Raw genomic sequence first — 11,605 nt, 5'->3', positions numbered from 1 at the left:
GAAGGTGGAGTGTATCCAGATGTCACTCACAGATGGGGGACACACGGGTGCGCATCCGTTGGCCTCAACTGATTTCCTGGGTGCGCTGAGTGCGCATGGAACGTTGGTAATGAACGCCTACTTGTGTGTCGCTAGTTACAGCTGGCAGTACTGTAATTCAGGCATCTCAGCGTGTTGTGGATGAGGTCCCTCTTCCTCTCGAGAATATACTCCTGAATTTTGAATAGCCTGTGTGTGTGTGTGTGTGTGTGTGTGTGTGTGTCCTGCTGTTGAGTGAGATCTTGAGTGGCAGGATCGCTCTGTGGGAAACTTGCCTGCCTCGGATCCCACCTGCCCAGATGGGCCGCAGTGAAATATTCACAGCCAGACAGCTTCAGATGACGTCTTTGGAGGCGTCGGGTTTACGCATTCTGCGAGGCGGGCGGGCCATGGTAACACCTCGTCGTTCTCTCTAGTTGTTCTTGCGAGGGAGCTTTCGGCCTCGATAACTGGAGAAGGGTGAGGTCGAGGTGTGCCTTTGTCCTGCGGTGAAGGGAAACTTGTGGGTGTATTTTGACGACGGCCTCATGACCCTGTTGCTGGCCACGTCCAGATAGGAGCCGTAGACCACGTCAGTTAGGAGTATAATACACAGAGACAATAGATGTTGTAGGGTTGTATAGTGTGAGGTCAGGAGTATGACACACAGAGACAGTAGATGTTGTGGGGTTGTATAGTGTGAGGTGAGGAGTATAACACACAGAGGCAATAGATGTTGTAGGGTTGTATAGTGTGAGGTCAGGAGTATGACACACAGAGACAGTAGATGTTGTGGGGTTGTATAGTGTGAGGTCAGGAGTATGACACACAGAGACAGTAGATGTTGTAGGGTTGTATAGTGTGAGGTCAGGAGTATGACACACAGAGACAGTAGATGTTGTTGGATTGTATAGTTCTGTGATAACTATAGTTTGAGGTCAGGGGATCGTGAGAAAGTTGGCTATGGTTGCTGCCATGAAATGAATGAAATGTCGTTTTGTGTTATTTACAGTTAGAAACGTAGATATCCATAGACTGTTATCTGTTTAGAGTTAGTTATCTATGGCAGTGAAAGCTATGTCTTTTCATTTAACGCTGGGTAATGTCTTGTAGTATCTTGTTACAGTGTGTAAAACTATGTAGTACCTTTTACAGTGGGTAAAACTATGTAGTATCTTATTACAGTGGATAATGCTGTGTGGTATCTTCTTACTGTAGGCAAAGCTATGTAGTATCTTTATTATGTAATGGTTAAAGTTATTTAGTATCGTATTTCATCAATGAAAGTTACTTAGTATCTTTATGACACTGGGTAAAGTTGTATAGTATCTTGTTTCAGTAGTTAATGCTGTGTAGCATCCTATTACAATGAGTACAGCTATGTCTCGCTGGATAGCTACTTATACAGACTTCAGTCTCCCCTTGACTGGATGTCAGCTTGGGCAAGTCACTGGAGACGTGATCTTGTATCTGCAAGTGAGTCCTCTCCGTCTCATCATCATCCTTGCTTTGTGTCCTCTCCGTCTCGTCAGCAGCCCTGCTGTGTGTCCTCTCCGTCTCGTCATCAGCCCTGCTGTGTGTCCTCTCCGTCTCGTCATCAGCCCTGCTCTGTGTCCTCTCCGTCTCATCATCATCCCTGCTCTGCGTCCTCTCCGTATCATAACCACCCCCTACCCCCATGTTCTCTCTGATGACCTCTCCACGTCTTTGCCAGCCTCACTCCATGTTAGCCCCCTCCTCCCTTCATATGTCCTCTCCTAGTCATCACCAGCCTCACACTGTGTCCCTTCCCTTAGTCCTTTTCTTGTCTGAGTTGAGATGTTTTCCTCGATGACTCGTACCGTACTTCACAGTGGGCGTCCACCGTCTTCACCGTGGTTTAAAACTCGCTGATTTGATTCCCCAGTTATCAAAACTGTGTCATCCGCATATAACGCTATATCCGTCACTGTGAATCCCATTTGTCTAAGCATTCCGTGTTCAGTGTGGATTCAAGGAATAGAATTTAGATAATATTTCATGAGGTTTTGAATTAGTGTTGAGGAAACAGAGAAACAGACAAGATATGGTAAGTTGAGGTGGGTTAATGATGTAGTACATTAAATTATGTAAAAGAGTGATGTCTGGCATCTTTTATGACGTCATGTGTTTTTGTTTACATGCGGTTGCCAGATGTACAATGGCGATCGACTCTGAAATGCCTTATACTACTACTTCGTGCTGTGCCATTTATCTCCGGAATGTTACGTAAGCAAAGTGTATTTAAAGCCTAGAATTGCGAAATATTCAACGTTGTGTAATGCAAGTGAGGGACGAGCAGAATTATATGATTCTGTGGAAGATTTTTTTTTTTTTTACCTTCTCTTTCTTAACATCTTAAACGTGGCGGAACGACCATTGAGCAGGGAGGCTCGGCCCTTGGACACGACGGTACGATCCTTTGGCACAACGGTACGACCATTGAGCAGGGAGGCTCAGCCCTTGGGCACGACGGTACGATCCTTGGGCACAACGGTACGACCATTGAGGAGGGAGGCTTGGCCCTTGGACACGACGATACGATCCTTTGGCACAACGGTACGACCATTGAGCAGGGAGCCTCAGCCCTTGGACACGACGGTACGATCCTTGGGCACAACGGTACGACCATTGAGCAGGGAGGCTCAGCCCTTGGACACGACGGTACGATCCTTAGGCACGACGGTACGACCATTGAGCAGGGAGGTTCGGCCCTTGGGCACGACGGTACGATCCTTAGGCACGACGGTACGACCATTGAGCAGGGAGGCTCGGCCCTTGGGCACGACGGTACGATCCTTGGGCACAACGGTACGACCATTGAGCAGGGAGGCTCGGCCCTTGGACACGACGGTACGATCTTTGGGCACAACGGTAGGACCATTGAGCAGGGAGGCTCAGCCCTTGGGCACGACGGTACGATCCTTGGGCACAACGGTACGACCGTTGAGCAGGGATGCTCAGCCCTTGGGCACGACGGTACGATCCTTGGGCACAACGGTACGACCATTGAGCAGAGAGGCTCAGCCCTTGGGCGCGACGGTGCGCAGCTTCAGAACGATGACCTCCGCAGAGGTCATGGGTCAACAAGGTCAGGCTATCGTACCGTCCTGCTCAAGAAGTTAACCAGCCCAGCCCAGCCCAGCCCCGCCCCACGCGTCTTATAACAAGTCTTATAAAACCGAGGCATTATTTCTGTGGAGAATATTGCTCTCTTAATTAGACTCTCAAGTTTTATTCTCCTACTTCTGTCGTAAGTTCGAGAATTTTATTATTATTTTTTTGTTTTAAGTTATGCACGCCATAAGTCAGGAAGAGGTGGTTTCATAAGAGTGAGTCCTGCGTTTCCTATGTAATTAAAAGATCCATCATTGATGAGCGAGTGTATTACCCGTGTTTGCCGTAACCATCAAGTGGAAAGAAATCGTGGGAAACGTGTGTTTTCTTTTTTCTTTTTCTGGTGTTAAAGATGATTCGAAGACCAAAGTCAGTCTCTCTCTCTCTCTCTCTCTCTCTCTCTCTCTCTCTCTCTCTCTCTCTCTCTCTCTCTCTCTCTCTCTCTCTCTCTCTCTCTCTCTTTCCCCCCCCCCTCAACGTAAAACAGTTTACACGACTCGATGTACTGGATGCGTTCAAATGGCAGTTGACTTAAGTCACTGAGCAGGATCGGGCAACCGAAACGTTGTCTCGAGCCGTCTCGAAATGATGAGCTTGTCGGTTGAATCCTTGACCACAGTTGAGGAACGAAAACAAAAACAGACAGCGAGGTACTTTTGAGGCTGTTTGAAGCCAACAGATGACGTTTTTGAGTCTTCATCATAAGCAAGTGTTAAGCTATGAACAGAACTCACAGTTGCCGTAATTTGTGTGTGCTGTGGGGATATGCTTCGGAGCCTGGTTGCAAGTTCTTGCCACTAGGCCTGTGTCTCCCGCCCTTCTTCCCTCCGCGGGGCGTAATAAACGAATTAGAATACATAAATAGTTAGAAATTACTTATGCACTTTGCCACCAGTGCAGCAGGCAATTCTCAATTGTCTTTTCCCAAAGTTCTGGTGTGATGAAGCAGCATGCAAATGTATAGTGCACATGACATTTCGCCATCTCTACGTCCGTAGTTATAAGACTTTTGAACGTAAGCTTTCCCAGGATAATGATACTAAAGCTACAGAGGTGCACTGCTACATAGATGTACTGTAGATGTACCGAATAATAAGATTATTCTGAGCTTTATATGTAATACAGAAGAGCGAGGTTCTTGGTACTCAAGGGCCATAGCCATATAGCGAGGGTGAGTGTTGGCTTGAAATTATCTCGTAACGGTTGAAGGTGTTCAAGACTTTATACGAGTCGTTGAACGTTATCTTAACGTTAGCGGTCTTAACGACCCTTTTTGCGGTTGATCGACGTAGAGCGCAAACAACCAGCGAGCGAGCCAGTCAACCATATGGTTGCGAACCAAACCCTTTCGTCTTGGGAGCGTTCGTGGCTGTGATTCATGAGTTAGTAGCGTCTCAGAAGAAACTGTCTCAGACAATGCATCTCACGAAGAGCCCCAGTTTCCAGACACTTCCCGACGACGAGTCATCCTTGCTGGCGTGCAGGGGAGGAGGAGGGAGGAGGTGGCCAGGCTCTCGTGGGGGGCGGCGGGAGTCGGGCGCTGACGGACGGACGGACGGACGGACGGAGTCTGCTGAATTATTCTGTCTGGTCTTTGTTAATGAGAATGTTAGTCTTTCACGTGTGCCGTGATTCCAGGGGTATTGTTCCCGCGGAGGGGGATGACGAGATGGGTAGCAAGAGTCCCATTATATTTCCCGCCCCCCTTCTTTGTGGGTGTTTGTTTCTGATTGGATTATGTTTATACGTCTTGGAATATTTATGTGTTATGTTGGAGACGGTGGCTTTGTTTGACGGCAAGACAGGAGGCATTCTGGGAGATTAAGGCGAGACTGTGATGGTCAACCAGTGTAGTGTGCCTTACTTGGACGACCAGAAATTATATAGCACAGGTTTCTCAAAGTTAGAAAGCAATACGGATGTGGTCATCACTTCAGACGATGCTGAGAGTGTTGGGCCTCATTATCCCTATATTTCGATATGACGCCGGCGTCATGTGGAAAGACTGCTTTAATTGATATTTGTTGTATATAATGAATTGGATCGTTGCGGTATACGGGGAACGACGGAACTGTTATTGTGTGTGCAGATCTGCATAAACGTAAGACAGTCATAGACGTTACGGAAGGTGAAAAAAAGAGCAGTTTTAGGGACGAGAAAGTGTTTCTTTGCACTTATTTAGACGTACTGGACGACCAAGCTTGCTCATTTAGACAAAGAAATGGTTACAAGTTCTTTGTAATCTAAGTATGTCCATTTGTGGCGTATGAATGAGGGAGAACGAGATAAGTTATGCTCGGGCTTGGTTTCTTAGACGTGGGAAAGGAGAGTTAAGGGGTAATGGGAAAGGTCACCCTTCCGTTCCCCAGTACGCCCTCTTAAGTCCATGACTCACTAGGAGATGGGAAGGGCCCAGTCTCGTGTCACTAAACGTTCTGAAGACGAAGCGAAGAAGAGTAGGGCTGGGAGCCAACGTATGTCCTGGAGTGGGGTCCAACCCAGTGCATGGAAGTGTGGGGCTGGAACATACACACACACACACACACACACACACACACACACACACACACACACTTTTTTAATGTAATACAGAGGAGCTGAAGGCGAGGCAAGGGAGGCCTCGTGTTACGTTCTGCTGAACGTGGCCGGTTAGACGAGGCAAAAAGGAACGTAAGTGGAGACCGGACCAGCACTTGCTCTATCTCTTTAAAGGGCTGACTGGCTAAAGTAAGAGAGCACAAGGGGAAAGTAGAAAAGCCCTTTCTGTTTCCACCTCTGACCGAACACGATGCTGTCGCTAGCCGAGGCGAAAGAGCATGAAGGAAACGATGAATGTTTCTGTTTCTTCAGTGAATGAAAAGGAAAAAAAAAAATGGTGCTTTCACCTCAGGCAAGTTGCTGTGAGCGAAACGCAATCGTCCTTTGCTGTCGGTGTGTCCATTTGGAGCAGAGCAAGCAAGGAACGGTAGCTTGGTGGAGGAGTAGGCGGGTGTCTGTATACTCCAACCGTGGTAAGGGTTCACCTCAGGTATGGCAGGCGAACCCAGACGAGGGACCAGAAGCAAGGCCGTTGCTCCCCAACACCTGCTTGATTTAGTCAGACGAGTAAGTTAGGGTGACGAACGTATTGCGAGAGGGCGGGAGCGAGACGCACAGTTTGCCACTACTTCTCCCAACTTGGACGCTTTTCTGCCACGTGAGCCAAGCGATCACCGATGAGACGAGATGGAAAGTTGAAACCGACACACACACACACACACACACACACACACACACACACACACACACACACACACACACATACACACACACACTTGATCACGTGGACAAGAAAGGAAAGCAAGGTAGCACATGAGGAGTGAGAAAACGCCCTTGTCAACCTCGCCCTCCCACCCACCACCACACCATTGCCATCACCACCACTGCCACCAGTGCACCACCATCACCACCACCAGTGCACCACCATCACCACCACCAGTGCACCACCATCACCACCACCAGTGCACCACCGATCACCACCATCAGTGCACCATCGCCACCAATGCACCACCACCCGCGCACCGCCACACCTTTATTATTGTCGCCGCTTCAGCCATTACAGACGAGCGATCGTGTGGTTTAGGCACATGTTTAACATCCCATGTGGGGGGATGGCGTGTCCCTGAGGCGGTGAATGCCGGGGAACGCTATCCACCGATCCTTCAGCGGTGTGTGCAATAGATAGGATATATCCCCAGGAACTGCTGCTCTACTGTGATCATTGGCTTAGGAGCAGCGCGGGAGGAAGCTAAATATTGACAGAGAAAGCTATCGGGGAAGCTGAACGCGGACTGGGAAAGCTAAACACCGACTAGAACGGCTAAAGATAGAGTGAGGAAGATAAACGTCTCTGATTGCGTCCCTGAAGATAGACTACCCTGCTTATGTCCCTGAAGACAGACTACCCTGCCTGTGTCCCTGAAGATGGACTACCCTGGTTGTGTCCCTGAAGATAGACTACCCTGCCTTGTGTCCCTAGTTGAGGTCCGTGTGTCGGTGTAGCGAGAGTAGGGCACGGGAATAAGTGGTAAATACAGGGAGTCAGTTCACGTATAGTGGGCCTGACATTGATCGCCTGGGGTTGGTCGGTGGGGTAGGGGGGGGGGGTGCCAGTGACCCGGAGCTGTCTGTCTGTTGGTCGGGAGGTAGGTAGGTAGGTAGGTAGGTAGGTAGGTAGGTCGCTGCCATTGTCTCTGTAGCTCTTTGTGTCGCCTCGGTACGGACTGACGCGGTGAAGAATGTATTTTGGAACACACACACACACACACACACACACACCGGTTACCGTGTTGGCTTATATGTTGGAAAAGATAAATAGGGATGTTGTTTGTTTGGGAGAGAGTCGAATTGGACACGAGACCTTGGTGAGATCTTGGTGAGAGCCTACGTCGGGAGATCCACCGTCACAGACCCGTTCGGGCGCTCACACGCGTGCTGTTTCCCATAGTTTATCTTATGGAGGCCAGCCACACGAGGATTGGCCGTTATGATAACGTCTCGTTACCTCGGAATTGCGCTTGTGGGTGGGTGTTATGTTGTGGGGGAGAGATAGGTAGATAGATAGGGAGGAAAGTGGAGTGGTGTTCGATTCGTCTTTGCGTCCGTAGGTGTCGTGCGTGTTATTATTACACTGTGCTACATCGCAGCATTCCCAGGAGGTCATTGCACTGACTCTACTGAGTGCACGTCCTTGATGCCCACGGAGCACACGACGGCGCAAGCCTTATGAGTCGGGCAGTACGACCTGGGGATGCGACGGCACGACCCTGGAAAGGACAGTGGGAAGTCCCTTGGATACGTTGGTTGGGGACTTTTGACCTCAAGGGTCGTGCTCAAGGGTCATGCCCACGTGCTCGACTCTTACCTCATTAGGTTAAAGGAGTGATGACTCGTTATCCATATATATATATATATATATATATATATATATATATATATATATATATATATATATATATATATATATTATGTTATTTGTCCACATTCTTCTGTCATGGTTATTTCAGAAATGAGACGAACTTAAGAATATTTGATACGAGTTCTTACCATAGGTGAAGCGTGTGTGTGTGTGTGTGTGTGTGTGTGTGTGTGTGTGTGTGTGTGTGTCAGGTTGACCCAGATATTAGGTTTACTACCGCTACTACTTACTTGCCCCGTGTGGCTGCCAGGATCTTGGTGTATGCATCGATCTAGCTCTTCCTCCCTCACTCTACTGCTGCCTCTGTCGCCGTAGCTGGTGTTGGTGATGGTGATGGTGATGGGGTAGAGAGATGGTGACGGGGTAGGGAGATGGGGTTGGTGATGGGATAGAGTGATGGCGGTGGTCGTGTGGGTGAATGATGGGGTGGTGGTGTGATGGGGTGGTGGTGTGAGTGTTGGTGATGGCTTCCCTGATGTCGCTGGTGCTGGTGTTGGTGAGGGCGCTACCAGTGGTGTTGTTGGCGTTGGAGGAGATGCTGCTGCTGCTGCTGCTGCTGCTCCCGGTGTCGTTGACGGCGCTGCTGGAGTTGGTAGAGAGAGAGAGAGAGAGAGAGAGAGAGAGAGAGAGAGAGAGAGAGAGAGAGAGAGAGAGAGGAGTGTAGGTCTGGAGTCTGTGTTTCTGCCGCAGGTGCGACCCGTCCATGGTTCCCCCCAGGGCCAGTGTCTGGCACAAGGACATGACACGTGTGTGTGTGTGTGTGTGTGTGTGTGTGTGTGTGTGTGTGTGTGTGTTGATCTTCTTCTGCCGTGCATGATGGGCAGAAGACCACCAGGTGTTGCCTTAATGAGACTCTCTCTGCCACACACACACACACACACACACACACACACACACACACACACACACACTTATTTCGAGCGCCAGGTGTGTATGTGTGTGTGTGTGTGTGTGTGTGTGTGTGTGTGTGTGTGTGTGTGTGTGTGTAACAGACGCAGATATTAAAGATTATTATTCATCATTCCTGGGGATAGGTGAGAAAGAATACCTCATACGGATCTCTGGCCTGTCGTCGAAGGCAACCAAGAGGGTAGGGAGCGGGGATGGGGCTGGAAAGCCCCTCTCCTCCTATACTATCACTTTCCTTATGTTCGTAAGGGGACTATTGTTTCGCTGATAGATACATGCCAGCTTCCATAAGGTCGTAAAGTGAGCTATTGCTTCGGAGATAGATATATTTATATGCCAGTTTCCTTCCTCTTAAGGTATTATGAACTTGAGATTTTTTCACAGATTTTTTTTCTTTTAGGTTTTTAAATGTTTTTATGTAATATTGATATGGATTGAATTTGGGTCATTAAGCTCAATAATCAGCGCTATAAATGTTGGTATACTTTTTAAATTGGTCGTTCCAACGAATGGTTTCCTGTTTCATGTTTCTGTCGAATTTTGTTAGTGAAAAAAAGATATTAAGCAACGAAGTATATTAGTTATAAGTCAGGGAAGTCATGTGCTCATTGTTATAAAAGTTATCAAAGTTTTACATGATAAGAGTGTGCTTTGTATCAGAAGACGTTTGAAAAGGACTGACTATTACTTTTACTTTTATGATTACTTTTAGCCCAGAAATAAAAGTACATTTTGATTTATGCAGAACGATAGAGTTATATATATATATATATATATATATATATATATATATATATATATATATATATATATATATATATATATATATATATATATATTATCCCTGGGGATAGGGGAGAAAGAATACTTCCCACGTATTCCCTGCATGTCGTAGAAGGCGACTAAAAGGGAAGGGAGCGGGGGGCTGGAAATCCTCCCCTCTCGTTTTTTTTTTTTTTTTTTTTTAATTTTCCAAAAGAAGGAACAGAGAAGGGGGCCAGGTGAGGGTATTCCCTCAAAGGCCCAGTCCTCTGTTCTTAACGCTACCTCGCTGTCGCGGGAAATGGCGAATAGTATGAAAGAAAGAAAAAGAAAATATATATATATATATATATATATATATATATATATATATATATATATATATATATATATATACCTACGAGATGTGGAGCCTCCCGAGTGTAAAACTCCCTCCTCGTACAGTACTAAAAGGCAATCACATCATACGTGCTCGTTACCAACATAGCCAGTTTTTGTCCATTGTATATTTGATTTGTGGTACGAGTTCTGGCTTAATATCCTTCATGATAGACTAGTGGATATTATGCATAATACAACAGGTTATTTATTTTTCATAATGTGTATTGTGTGTGTGTGTGTGTGTGTGTGTGGGAGGGAGGGGGGGGGAACTGGCCAACTCACAAGATATAGTTGTTGAATAATTTGCTTCCTTATGACTTAAATGACTCCGTGAATACTTCTTAATCCTGTTGATGGTTGGCTAATGGTCCCAATGCCTTGTAATAGTCCTTAACCACTATAATTACTACATAGTAATGACATCTGAAACGGCGGTATAGCACGTATTGTGACTAGGGTGGTTAGGTCGTTGAATAGCGTGTATGTAATTGTGTGGAAAACGGATCTCCATCTCATTACGTTTAGGGTAAAGATTATATGTGTGTGTGTGTGTGTGTGTGTGTGTGTGTGTGTGTGTGTGTGTGTGTGTGTGTGGAGCATGTCGTGCCCTTTGTTTATATTAGGCGATAGAGAAAACAGGTTACTTTTGGTCTCCCTGGTATGACTGTGTAGAGTAAAAGGCTGCTTAAAAAAGGAAAGCCCGGAATTTTATATATATATATATATATATATATATATATATATATATATATATATATATATATATATATATATATATATATATATGAATTTAAAGCTGCAGCATCAGACAACCTGGTCGATCAGGTTCTGATGAAGAACAAAGGTGGGTCTTCCCAGGCCGAGCTCCGGGGTTAGAAAACGGCCGCGTAGATCAACGCCAGGTGTATATGTGAAATAGCAAGACTTTGACCGTCCTATTCTTGCCCTACGTAATTATATAAATGCTGGAATGAATACGTCTTTTCCATTAGCTGTATCAGATCCGTACGTTAACTATCTCTCTTATATAATTAGCTGCGTAATGTCCTAAGACAAATGACTCATTCAAGGGATAGCAGATAATGAGTCATGTCTTATAATTGGGGTCCATTTACTTGCCTATTCAGCCTTGCCAGCTGTCCGTAATTTATTTCTTGATGGGCTGGTAATTGGGATGTCACGATCCAACCTTTATATATATATATATATATATATATATATATATATATATATATATATATATATATATATATATATTTCTTTTGCTGTACGTACGTTGATGTATGCAGGAGTATGTCTGGGCAAGTATTAAGTATAGATATATGTATGATTGCGTTCCAGTGTGTGTGTGTGTGTGTGTGTGTGTGTGTGATTGCTGTTGATGTGTTACGGGGGAGAGTTCTATGCTCGTTTTGTCCCTTTGTAAAAAGTACTAGGTGTGCG

At 46.2% G+C, this 11,605-nt stretch overlaps 1 protein-coding gene across 2 annotated transcripts in view; it reads left to right on the top strand.

The window, feature by feature from the left end:
* The window catches only part of ZnT63C (zinc transporter 63C), a 143,137-nt gene that overhangs the window by 18,484 nt on the left and 113,048 nt on the right, over positions 1–11,605 (top strand). The gene's annotated exons all lie outside the window — the stretch shown is intronic.

Source organism: Panulirus ornatus, chromosome 33, assembly GCF_036320965.1.
Source record: "Panulirus ornatus isolate Po-2019 chromosome 33, ASM3632096v1, whole genome shotgun sequence".
Lineage (NCBI taxonomy): Eukaryota > Metazoa > Arthropoda > Malacostraca > Decapoda > Palinuridae > Panulirus > Panulirus ornatus.
The sequence above is the reverse complement of the archived record's forward strand: the minus strand, read 5'-3'. Positions and strand labels throughout refer to the sequence as shown.